A 13,821-nucleotide genomic window follows, 5' to 3' on the forward strand; every position below is an offset into this window, starting at 1 on the left:
TTCCACTGGATGAGTAAAGCCTGATTTATATGTCTTCATCTGCATTGGTACGGAGACACATAATGCCACTAAGCGTTGGCGCAAGGGCTCTGTGGCAGGTTTGCAGAGGGTGATGGGGACAAGCCCAACTTTTTAACTATCTGTCAAAAGAGACTTCAAGCTTGTGTTTGGTCAGGAGGCCGCTTCCTTTAAATTCGTCAACAACACCGTCATTGCCCCCTCCAAAAATAAAAAGAGCACCGAAGATATCGAGCGGCAGACACAGAGCAGATTGAAGAATGCCTCAGGGAAACGTCAACACTACGAATGTTTATACGCCCATGACTGAAGGGGTACAAAAGTATGCAACAAGTGTTTTATTCATGGACGGGAATTACAAGAAATGAGGGTTCAGAGGTGGCGACCGCATAAAGAGGTGGAGGAGAATCAGGGACAAATTTGTTCATGAGAAAATGTCGCCAATGCATGAACACAATAGCAAATACACTATCATAGAGACATCACTGTAATGGTGGCAAGATGCCACAGAAAAGCACTACACACTATGTTGTCCTGGCAGGGAATAGCTTTGCAAAACTCCTCAGGTGATGGAGAAGTCCGAATGGAAAATGTCTCTGTCAATGTGTCTGTGCAACTCTAAACCCCTGAGCTGATGGAGAAGTATAAATCAGGCTTACGCATAGCATAATGTCCGTAAAGCGTAGTACGCGGTAATTAGCCAGTGTTAAAGTGGATGAGTGCATTTCCACTTGCCACAAAGCCTTACGTTTTTTAAGCATACAAGAAGCGTAGGGATTTTTTACATGCTAAGCTTCCAGAATGTGATAAAACCCCGATGTTCAGAATGGGCCAGACAGGAAGTCAAACACAAAAGCAGTGTTTTCAAAATAAAAGTCACATGCAGATATTCAGTTGCTTAACTAGTAAAAAAATGATGTCATTATCTGTGAAAGCCCCGTAAGCAAGGTAAACAACAGAAAATAAACCACAGACCTTTTTGGATACATGCTGTCGTCTTTCTCCTCGCCTGACCTTAATGGCATTACATTAATCTCCGAGAACAAAGCAAGGAACCTTGGTGTTATCTTTGACCAGGACATGTCATTCAAATCCCAGGTTTCACAAGTTTGTCGGATTTCCTTTTTCCACCTTCGGAATATTGCTAAGATTAGAAGCATACTTTCCAGGAGTGATGCTGAAAAACTAGTTCATGCATTTATTACATCAAGACTGGATTACTGTAATTCATTACTCTCAGGAAGTCCACAGAATGTAGTTAAAAGTCTTCAGCTTGTCCAAAATGCTGCAGCTAGAGTTCTGATGAGAATTAAAAAGAGAGATCATATCTCTCCTGTCTTAGCTTCCCTACATTGGCTACCTGTTAAATTCAGAATAGATTTTAAGATCCTTCTTCTCACATATAAAGCTCTTAATAATCAAGGTCCATCATACATCAGTAATCTGATTGTTCCATATGTTCCTAACCGAGCACTTCGCTCTCAGACTGCAGGTCTACTGGTGGTTCCAAGAATATCTAAACTTAGGATGGGAGGCAGATCTTTTAGTTATCAGGCTCCTCTCCTGTGGAACCAGCTCCCAGCTTTAGTCCGTGAGGCAGACACTTTGTCTACTTTTAAGAATAGGCTTAAAACATTTTTATTTGATAGGGCCTATAGTTAAAATCTGATGTTAGCCTAAATCTGGACAAGTGGGGGATTACAGGGAGGTAGAGTATACAGTCAGTAAAGACGGCTCTCCCTTGCCCTGCCTCCAACATGCCTACATCTAAATAGGATAGATTATCCAGAGTTATCTCTGTAGTTATGCTGCTATAGGCTTAGACTGCTGGAGGATACACTGACCACTTTTCACACTCTACTGCTTTATTCTACAGTCTGCTCTTTAACTGTACTATTTTGTGCAATTTCAGCTGTTAACTTTATTTTCTCTGTAAGTGTTTTTCTCCCCAGAAGAAGCTACAATGACGTTCTGCTGAGCTGTGGTGGCCTCATGGAGGGGGCCATCGACTAGCACACTGCTGCTAACCACTAATACATTCTCTCTCTCTCCTGATAATAACTTTTTGTTTTCATTGACTTGTGATGTGCTAATACTAGTTTATCCGTTTAATTATAGATCCACTAGGATAAATACAATAAATTTTATCTTTCACCAAATACAATATTTACTAAGACATCACAATATAACTATAGACACATTACTTGTGTGTGTGTGTGTGTGTGTGTGTGTGTGTGTGTGTGTGTGTGTGTGTGTGTGTGTGTGTGTGTGTGTGTGTGTGTGTGTGTGTGTGTGTGTGTGTGTCTGCCTGCTCTGTCTTCTCGATCCCCAGTGAGTCGTGGAGGATGGCTGCTTATACTGAGCCAGGATTCTCTGGAGGTTTCTTCCTGTTAAAAGGGAGTTTTCCTCTCCACTGTCGCTGCATGCTTGCTAAGTATGAGGATTGCTGTATAGTCACTGACACTAGTCAGTGACTTGATGCAATTTGCTGGGTTCCTTATATAGGAAACATTATTTCTGATTGGCTTAATGAACTGTGAAATGGAATGTTTATTATGTGAAGTGCCTTGAGACGACTCTTGTCGTGATTTGGCGCTATATGAATAAACTTGAATTGAATTGAATTGAATTGTTATCACGTAACCTGTCAAAGTCATGCAAGATCCTATGATTCTCCCATGACTTCGTGACCTTGTGGCACCAACAGCATGGAATGCCTTTGCTGCCATTTTGCATCTGAAACTATCCCAGTGGAAAGACCGCTTGCAGGTAAAACGTGTCTATTATGAGCTCGTAAATGTTGAATAAAGTACACTCAACAAAAATATAAATGCAACACCTTTGTTTCTGCTCCGGTTTTTCATGAGATGGACTTAAAGATCAAAAATTCATTCCAGATGCACAATATTACCATTTCTCTCAAACATTGTTCACAAATCGTGTGATAGTGAGCACTTGTGCTTTGCTGAGATAATCCATACCACCTCACAGGTGTGCCACATCAAGATGCTGATCCAACATCATGAGTAGTGCACAGGTGTACCTTATACCGCCCACAGTAAAAGGCCACCCTGGAATGTGCAGTTTTGTCTCACAGCAAAATGCCACAGATGCCACACGCATTGAGGGAGCATGCAATTGGCATGCTGACAGCAGGAATGTCAACCAGATCTGTTGATCGTGCATTGAATGTTCATTTCTTCACCACAAGCCATCTCCAAAGGCATTTCAGAGAATATGGCAGTAAATCCAACCGGCCTCACACCCGCAGACGACGTGTAACCACACCAGCCCAGGACCTCCACATCCAGCAGATTCACCTCCAAGATCGTCTGAGACCAGCCACTCAGACAGCGGCTGAAACAATTGGTTTGCATAACCAAACACTTTCTGCACAAACTGTCAGAAACCGTCTCGGGGAAGCTCAACTGCATGCTCGTCGTCCTCATCGGGGTCTTGACCTGACTCCAGCTCGTCACCGTAACAAACTTGAGTGGGCAAATGCTCACATTAGATGGTGTCTGGCAAGTTGTAGAGGTGTTCTCTTCAAGGATGAATCTCGGTTTACATTGTTCAGGGCTGATGGCAGACAGCGTGTGTGACGTTGTGTGGGTGAGCGCTTTGCTGATGTCAATGTTGTGGATCGAGTGGCCCATGGTGGTGGTGGGGTAATGGTATGGACAGGCATCTGTTATGGGCGAAGAACACAGGTGCATTTTATTGATGGCATTTTGAATGCACAGAGATACCGGGATGAGATCCTGAGGCCCATTATTGTACTCTACATCCATGAACATCACTTCATGTTTCAGTAAGATAATGCACGGCCCCATGTTGCAAGGATCTTTACACAATTCTTGGAAGCTGAAAATGTCCCAGTTCTTGCATGGCCAGTATACTCACCAGACATGTCACCCGTTGAGCATGTTTGGGCTGTGCTTGACCGGCGTATACGACAGCATGTACCAGTCCCCACTAATACTCAACAACTTCGCACAGCCATTGAAGAGGAGTGGACCAACATTCCACAAGCCACAAGCAACAATCTGAAAAACTCTATGCGAAGAAGATGTGTTGCACTGCATGAGGCAAATGGTGGTCACACCAGATACTGACCGGTTCTGAGTCCCCAGACCCCAATAAAGCAAAAAACTGCAGATTCCAGGGTGGCCTTTTATTGTGGGCAGTATAAGGTACACCTGTGCACTACTCATGATGTCAGATCAGCATCTTGATGTGGCACACCTGTGAGGTGGGATGGATTATCTCAGCAAAGCACAGGTGGTCACTATCACACATTTAGACTGATTTGTGAACAATGTTTGAGAGAAATGGTAATATTGTGTATTTGGAATGACTCTTTAAGTCCATCTCATGAAAAATAGGAGCAGAAACAAAGGTGTTGCGTTTATATTTTTGTTGAGTGTAAAATGGCGGATGAAAAGCTGGGTCAGATTGCCAGTGGTAACTGTGCACATCAAAGCTTGTCAACTAAACAGAAATTCAATTGCTGCTTCAGTAAAAACCTAAAATATAACCATATGATCACCAAAATTACTCGTTAACTTAATGGAAATTGGAAATAATTATCAATTAATGGATATAATGGATAAAAAATATCCTTGTTTTACATTCACTTTTACATTCCAAAAACATTCCAACCTCATGTGCTTCCAAGCGACAGAGACAGCAAGTAACTATAACCATGAAAATTAACTGTGCGAGCAACATTTACCAACACAATAAAGCAAAGAAGTCTCACCTTAAAGCCCACTAATTAACACATTTGTGTAACGACTGTTCCACACTGAACCGTGTCTTAACTGGGCATGACGACTTCTTAAGACCATTTAGGCGTTGCATGGCAACCTCATATGAGGACAAGATGTTTCCCCTGAATATAGGCTGTTTTATCCAATTTATTATCAGTAAAGCTCATTTCTATTCCCTTCTTCTAAAGGTGACATGGGAACAACTTACATATATATATATATATATATATATATATATATATATATATATATATATATATATATATATATTAAGATTAAGATTAGAATAAATCTACAAAGACTTCTTTCTTATCTTCTCTGTAGGATAAAGGAGGCATGTTAAAAAAAAGCTATTGAGGGCAGCAGTGATCAAAATCTTAGAGGGAATAAAGAGGGGATGGTGCTTGTGCAAGAGCAGGTAATATTAGTTTGAAATCCTGCAGGAGCAGGTGGAAGTGAGGTTAAACAAAAAGTTCTGTTTAAACCTCTGTCTCCGCAAAGTCCTGCAAGATTAAAATAAATGTGTACGCATCCTGCTGATCGGCTCTTCGTAAACACAGGTTGTCACAGTGATCAGTATGCCTCTATTACAGACCACTGAACGAGCAGTCCCACAGACATTACATACATCCTCATCATCCACTACAATCTTCAGTCCAAAACATAAATTCTGCCTTTTGGAGAGATCTCTCCATTTATTCAGCAGATGTGAAGGTGAGAGCTGCTGGAATTCCCCTCGCTGCTGCATTTACACGTGACCCATCAGGCCAGCCCAGAAACGCTGCAGCTGCTCTAATTGCCTCTCTCTGTTCTGTCCTGTTTGCAGACTTTCATCTACCTGCACACGTTCCCAGAAAAGTGCCTGAAAAGCTCAGATAACGAGAACGATAATGGATGTGGATGCAAGTTCACTGTAAAGAAACACTGGAGCCCAACCATATGTATGTTCTGATGTTTTATATTTAAGTCTTTATTATTGATCCCATTTTTTTTCTATTCACAATACATTTCTTTCATTGTTTTACGTCACCTTCTTTCAAGATGCAATGTCTACTTTTATTTGAGTAAACTCTCTTCATCATTAACATGATTTTAATAATCAATTGTTTGTAACATGTGGGAATATGTTTTTTGCAAATATGAAGAAGCTATAATCCAGACCACACAGAAAATTAGGTATTTTCTACACCCAAAATGCTTGATGCAATCATGCAAAATTTAATGCAGACGCTCTTTTAGATTTTAGTAAGCCGGAAAGAAAATCTCTCTTTTCTGCTACACTTCCAAGTCCTTCCCCCATGACTGCACTGGTGTAAATTAAAGGCAGTTTTTTTTTATCTTTTGTGTGTACTGAGTAATAGCCGACTGAGCATGCTATCCTAATTGTTCTTGTCAGGCTTGTAAATCATGAAGCTCTCCCCTCCTCTCCATCACACGCCGCCTCTTCTTGCATAATCCTATTAGCCACAACACTATCAAACAGAAGGGAGCAATATTACATACAGGGGCTGGAACAGATGTTTCATTTTGTAAATAGCCTTCAGTCATAGCATGCAAAAACATTTCTGTCTTGGTTATACATGTAACTGTGAAGAATGAATCTGCTTAACTAAAAATGTACACAGCTGCCATGTGACTGATAACTGAATAAAGCATTATTTGTTTGCCAGCATGGTGGTTACGGTTTGTTGATTTGCTTTTATATCTCTATTTTAGTTGTCTCAGGCTATTGCATTAAAAAATTTAATAGAAATCAATAGATATGAGTTATATAGAACCTTTTGCAGCAAGTCAAACCTAAGATAAAACATTTCCACAGTGGCATGTTTAGTCCTTGAATACAAATGTGAAGTTCTCTCTCTCTCTCTCTCTCTCTCTCTCTCTCATAGTTTCCCATAATGTGATGTCACAAAAGGTTTACTATTTGAAACGGCTCTTTTTAAACATATAATTCCTAAACCCGAAAGACCAACATGGTAGCACAAAAGAAGGATGCAAAAAGAGACTTTTTCATAATATGTCCCCCAGTTTTAGTTCGTTTTAGCACCCAAAATTAAACTCTTCTCTTTGCTGTGCATTTGTCTTTTCAACTCCTTAGTCTAACAGCTGAAATCTCCCCAGCCTTCATTAGTGTCTACAGAAGCGGTCCAACATTAAATCAAACTAATCAGCTGTGTTCATGATATTAACATGCTGGAAGCAGACTGCAGTGCTAGGCATGTTGCCAAAAGTCTGTCTGATGGTGACCCGCCTGTCACAAACGTGGCGGTGACTGAGGCAGATACAGGGATCCACATGCGGGTGAGGGAAGCAGGCAGGCAGACAAACTGGAACGAGTAACAGTCTTTAATGAGGAGAGCACGCAGGACAATGAAACAATGAAACAACCAGACAAAATGGACTAACAGGGTTTAAATACAGGAGGAGCTGGGACCTTGGGTGATTGGGAGACGAGAGGCAGGTGGGAGCAGTTAACATGAACACAGGACTGAACCGAATGGGGAGACAGGACAGGCTGTGACACCACCACTCTGAAATAGCAAGTGCAATATTCTGGCCACAGAGGGTGGTGGGTGGGGTCTGAGTGACTTTTCAATGCAAGTGTTTCATATTTTTTAATTATTTTCTTGAGCCAGTATGTGCTAAAAGGACCCTTAGCAAAGCCTTTGTCACAACCTGCATGGTGTTTTCTGAAGAATTCAATTTTTGTTCAAACTCAGTGACAAAGAAACAAAAAGAACAAGTATAACAGTTAATTAATTTCTCTCTGATTTGACACAATAATTGCTCCGCACGTATCAGTTGAGACCTGCTGTAAACCTTGTGATGTCACAACGCTGCTCTAGCTCCAAAGGTGTCCTATTGTCTTCTTCAAATACTCTAAGTTCAGTTGATGCCATCTCATCTCCATCATCAGTCGGGAAATTAAGTTAAGCTGTCGGCTTCTTCAGGTCAATTTTTCTCTTGTTAAGAGCTCCAAACACTTAAGCTATTAACCTTTTTGTTCTGACAACCTGGATGGATTACACAATCTGTCAGACTTCTGATTACAGCTTCCCTTCCAATGTGCTCTTTATAGTTGTGGTAAGATTGAACCTACTTGTTATCATTATATGTCAAATGGGAGACTGAAAAATCCCCTCAAGGCATCTCATAGAGACAGGCCTGTCCTTGAGTAGCCAACTAATCCAAATGACTCCATTTCAAGTCCATCTGAGCCAATTGTAAAGAAACAAATGCTTCTTTAGCTTGAATGCTTGTCCGGATGTTCCTACAAAAGGCTTCTGGTCTCTGAGCTCAAATTCTTTGTAAAGTTCATACATATAAAGATAATATGTGTTTAAATACCATCTAATTTCAATTTCTACAATCTTAAACAATGCTAAAGACGTGAAAAAGTCTAAGGGTTAGTAGCATCAGTACTTGGGTCTCTGATGAGCAACATTGGAAGTCCCCTGCTCTTTCTATTCAGTACCCTGAGGTATTTATATCTATTTTGCATGGATTAACACTATAATATTATTCCTCAAAGGCACAAAACTACATTGTCTTTGCATGAACAGCTAAACAGGAAATTCACTTATTTCATAGCTACTGACTCAGTCAGTTCAGTTTCCATCAGAAATTCAATTAAATGCAATGTTGTTTAATTCCATGTAAAAAATATATAGGAGCTGCTTTGCATTAAACCGGGATGAATATTTCCCTGGTTGTTAAATATTTAATCCAGATCCTCAGAGCAATGTTGATCTCTCTGTAAAGGATTGTTGGCGCACCACAACTATTCATACATCTATGCCTGCAAAATTGCTGAAACTACCGACGGTATGTTATTGGAAAGACATTTCACATTTTCAGTACTTTATTTGATCTAAAAGTCATTAATTAAACAGAGTAAAAAGGTTATTTCTCATCTCCTTCATAAAACAACCTCTGCCCAAGCAGAGGGAAGACTGAGCTGTCAAGCTGGCGATATTAAAGAGCTTGTTGCACATTTATGTAAGATTGTAATTCAGACAGACACTAATCACGTCATCGTAGTTTATGTTATTGTTGCATGATGTCACAGTTGGTTGTTTGAAAGCATCTTCATATGCATGAATGCATTTTTCATTAACACTGTGTCGTGGAACCATTCCTATGCATCTCTGCTTTAGGTAAACGATTAGCCAAGCTGCAGTGAGTTGCTTTTATTGGCTCCAATTCCAAATATTTGCCCCATTTTCTGAGCAAAACTGTCATATTAGTCGTTAAATACCTGCATTGACTAGTTGTTTGTATCAGCCTGTGCATCTGTGTAAGGCTCCAGATGTTCCATAAAGCGTTGATTGCTGCCACTCAAAAGTAATTCTTATCGTTGAAATGCTAATGCAGAATTGATAATTGCCATATTGTTTTAGACTGCACCCAATCGTGCTTACAAGGACAATGCATCTATAGGGACAACAGAAAAATGCCTGTGTGTGGACAATGATGGATGTTTGTGCACATAAAAGGCCTCCTCGAATATCAATTCATATCCGCCGCTGCATGAAAATACCTTTCAGTGCATTGGAAGAAGCAAGCTAAACAACACACGCATGCAGACGAAGGGAAAAGATGTTTGCAGGAATTAGAAACTTTATACCAGTATCAATGAGATTATATTGTTTTGCTTTGATATTTCTGAGCGAGCCCTTGTGCAACACTCGACAAATCAAAACTCTAATAAACAGTTTAATTGGCCTTTCCCTCGTGACTTTTGCTTCCAGTCCAAAGCAATCGAGATTGCAGAAACCATCTCCTTAGTAATAAAGTGAGTTGTGTGAGCAGAGCAAGGTTAATTGAGTCTGTGCCCATCAATTTCTATAATGATCTTTTTTACTGTAAATTTATTCATCACCATCTTTTCAATTACTATTATTGAGAGAAGTTTGTTGGAAATTTAAATTACCATGTAGGGATGTGTTGAGACTCAGTGTAAATGTATAGATTGTATATTTTTGCATTTGGGACTTGTAGAAATTTACTGTATTTTGCATTTCCACAAACATCTCTGAAAAGTTCAGATTTCAAAAATATTGTTTTTGCAACTTATTTATCTTTTCCTAACTGGAATATGGGACTTTTTGTCTCAGGCCCTTCATGGACAAGATCTCCAAAGGTATCAAATTTGCCTTTTGCAGACTGTGTTGGCATCTTCAAAACATGACCTTCAATACTGGATCAGGTCACCGCCACCATCTGGGAAATGGTGTCAAATCCTCCAAGTCTCAGGTTATGATTATTTACTGGAAAAAAGGTGGAATGCTCCCTCTGGGTTGAGAGTCTGCCTCAAGCAAGAGTTTGTGTCTCGATGTCTTGTTATAGAGTGATGGCAGAGTGGAGTGAAAGATGATTTGTCAGACAGTGACTTGTCTGCTCAGCTCTGCTATTGTTAAAGAATGACTTGAGCCAAGAGATAATGCTGTTTATTTTCCCAATCATCACCTATGAGCAAAATATTTGGGTTGTGAGTTGAAATACTCATGTATTAGAAATGTATTTCTAGGAGGAAACTGTTTGGTTAACATGAAGGAGCTTAGAGAGCAGCTGCTGATCCACTGCATCCAAAGGAGTTAATTAATGTGGTTTAGACATTTCTGCGTCAGATTATTGCCCTCTTCCTTCTACTCTACCTCCTGCGGTCGAGCCGGTTGTCTAGTAATTGGAAGGTTGCAGGTTCAATCCCAGCTATGACCAGAGAATGCCGCTGTTGTGTTAACGTAGGACACTTTGAACCACGTAGGACAATGTCTTTGCAGGCTTCAGATTCGCAACTGTTTAACAGTGGGTATGTTAGTGACCTCTGAACTTTTTATACCTTTTAAAACATTATACATATTTTTATTGTGACAATAATCTGTTGAATTAATTTGAATTAAGAATCATCAATGTGATTTTCTGAAAAATTCATAAAAATGAGGATTAGACAATCTGCCTGCTTAGAAAATATACATGCAGAATTTTCAGGAAATAATTAGAGATCATTATATAATTATTATAAATTATTACAAAACTGCAGAAACTTCAGAATACACATGAAAACATTTCTAAATGTTATAATGGTTCATAGGGGGTTATTGTGAGTGATGTAGCCTAATGCTACTGTTCCTTCAAGAAGCACGGTGGCTGAAGAGTGAAACAGAAAGTTGGAGTTTATTTCAGTTTATCTCAGCTGTTTGAGTCTGTGGTGTTTTAGTTAAGCAAAAAGATCACAATAATAAGAAATAATCTTAAAGTACCTCGCATTTGTAATATAGCAGAAACGCTTCCCGTGCACCGTGCACAGATGTGCTCGGAAGGCGCGCTCCTGCAGGCAGCTGCTGCAGAGACCAGAGATGATCTCTGATGGATTATTGAAAAAAAATGTCTGTGTCTTGGAAACAGAGCAAATTATCAACAGTCAATTAATGGTTTTCAGGAGGTTTATTTTATTTTAGCTAAATCAAAGTAGAGGCATGCTGGTCATATTGTTAGAAGATTTAGTTTTTTGTTGGACAATATTAAAACACGTCAGTATTGTCCACTGTCTGACGTGGTTTTGCAAACACTGTTAATAACTGCTTAACCATAATGCAATACTAAACAGGCCCCCCCCCCCCGGCCTTTTTCCCAACCTTAAGGACACCTAATAGTTAACATTATCAGTAATGTTAATAAAGGGATCCTTTTTTATTAATGTTTAATAATGCACTAAGTCCACTTATCCATCCATTTTCATCCGCTTATCTGGAGTCGGGTCGCGGGGGCACCTAAGCAGAGAGGCCTAGACTTCCCTTTGGCCACTTGGGTCAGCTCCTCCAGGGAATCCTAAGGTGTTCCCTGGCCAACCAAGAGACATAGTCCCTCCAGCATGTCCTGGGTCTTCCTTTAGGTCTCCTCCCAGTTTGACGTGCCCAAAAAACCTCACCAGGGAGGCATCCAGGAGGCATCTTAACCAGATGCCCAAGCCACCTCAACTTTCTCCTCTCAACGTGGAGGAGCAGCGGGTCTACTCCAAGCCCCTCCTGGATGACTGAGCTTTTCTTCCTATCTCTAAAGCCCCCTTCAGACAGGCCATGAAAAACGGAAATGTTCAGGACTCTGTTCGTAAGACCTTTGTGTCTGAATACAAACATCCGGATAACGTTTTCCGTAATTAAACCGGACGACGCCCCTAGTAACAGGTCCGGACTTGTTACAGACAAGGTGGCTGCTTTAGACTGGTGAGGTCGAGTTCCGGACAGGGAGGAGGAGGGGACCGGGGGACGCTGTGCGCTCCTAGATAGCTCACTCCTGTAGCATGCGGCAAACCATGGCAGCTCGCCTCCTACGGTACCGTCTAGACGCGCGACGGAGCGCATCACACTGCTTCCGTGATTCCTTTAACCATTGAGCGCCATCATCCAGGTCTTATGCATATTCTTTTGCGCAGAATTATGCTTAACATGAGTCCGTACCCTGGAACTTTTCCCTGCTGTGTGAAGGCAGCCGAAAGGACAAGTTCCGGTACAAAAGTGGTGTGTCTGAAAACACAGTTCTGGTTACAAACCAGACTGATTTGTCCGCACATATTCCGGAATGTCAATCTGAAAAGGGCTTTAGGGAGAGCCCAGCCACCCTGCAGAGAAAACTCATTTTGGCTGCTTCTCATGCTTTCGGTCACTACCCAAAGCTCGTGACCATAGGTGAGGATAGGGATGTAGATCGACAGCTTTCCCTTCCGGCTCAACTCTCTTCACCATGACAGATTGGTACAACACCAGCAGTACTATAGATGCAGCACCAATCCGTCTATAAATCTCACGCTTCATTTTTCTCTCACTTGTAAACAAGACCCCGAGATACTTAAACTTCTCCACATGAGACAGGACCTTGTCTTTAACCTGGAAAGGGGCATTCTATCCTTTTCCGATTTAAGACCTCTTGGATTGAGAGGAGCTGATTCTCATCCCAGTCGCTTCACACTCGGCTGCGAACTGCTCCAGTGAAAGCTGGAGACCACTGTCTGATGAAGCCAACAGAACCACATCTTCAGCCAAAAGCAGAGACCTGATCCTTAGGCCACCAAAACAGATCCCCCGAACACCTTGGCTGGTCCTAGAAATCCTGTCCATGAAAGTTATGAAAAGACTCTGTGATAAAGGGCAGCCTTGGCAGAGTCCAACTCTCACCATAAACAACCTCGATTTACTGCCGGCAATGCGGACCAAGCTCTGACACCAGTCATACAGTAACGTAACATCCCATATCAAAGGGCCTCCCCATATTCCCAAAGTACCCTCCACAGGACTCCCAGAGGGTCACAGTCAAATGCCTTCTCCAAATCCACAAAACACAAGTAGATTGTTTGGGCGAACTTCCACGCACCCTCCAAGTTCCCCCTAAGGGTACAGAGCTGGTCCAGTGTTCCACGGCCAGGACCACTGATGTCGTTAGGTCTATTATAGGAGGGCTTCAGCCCTCTTTTTTCTAGGGTGCAGTGAATACCGGAAAATATTCTGGGTACTCATTAGTCGAAATATCCGAGATTTCTGAACAAAATATGTTTGTCCTCAAACACCAGTCATCCACAGTCTGGCACTCGTTCCACAAAGGGGCGCATTTCGTGCAAAAGGCACATCACTACAGTGAGGCACGTCACACGTTGCCATCAGCTCAGAGAGCTCATGCAATGCAATCAAACGATTTATATATCGTTTGATTGCATTTTGACAAATCTGCAGATTTGATGACTCTGAAAGCAAGACCACTACTGCAGATCTTTTACTCGTGGATAGTGCATTAAATCTTTAGATTTGTTCAAGGACTTTGTAATCTTGAAAATGAGAAATATGAGGGGACATAGAACAGGGTTGTGCAAAAAGTAAATGGTGGCTCAAGCCAGGCAGCAGGCACAGCTGCAGGTTATCATGCTGATTAGCAGCCCGATACAAAGCAGCCTGATAAATAGGTTTGCTCTGTGCTGGGACTACAGGCATACTAACACAACCAGTGGTAGAGGGAATAAAGAGATGCCAAACATTGCATT

Source organism: Nothobranchius furzeri, chromosome 12, assembly GCF_043380555.1.
Source record: "Nothobranchius furzeri strain GRZ-AD chromosome 12, NfurGRZ-RIMD1, whole genome shotgun sequence".
Classification (NCBI taxonomy): domain Eukaryota; kingdom Metazoa; phylum Chordata; class Actinopteri; order Cyprinodontiformes; family Nothobranchiidae; genus Nothobranchius; species Nothobranchius furzeri.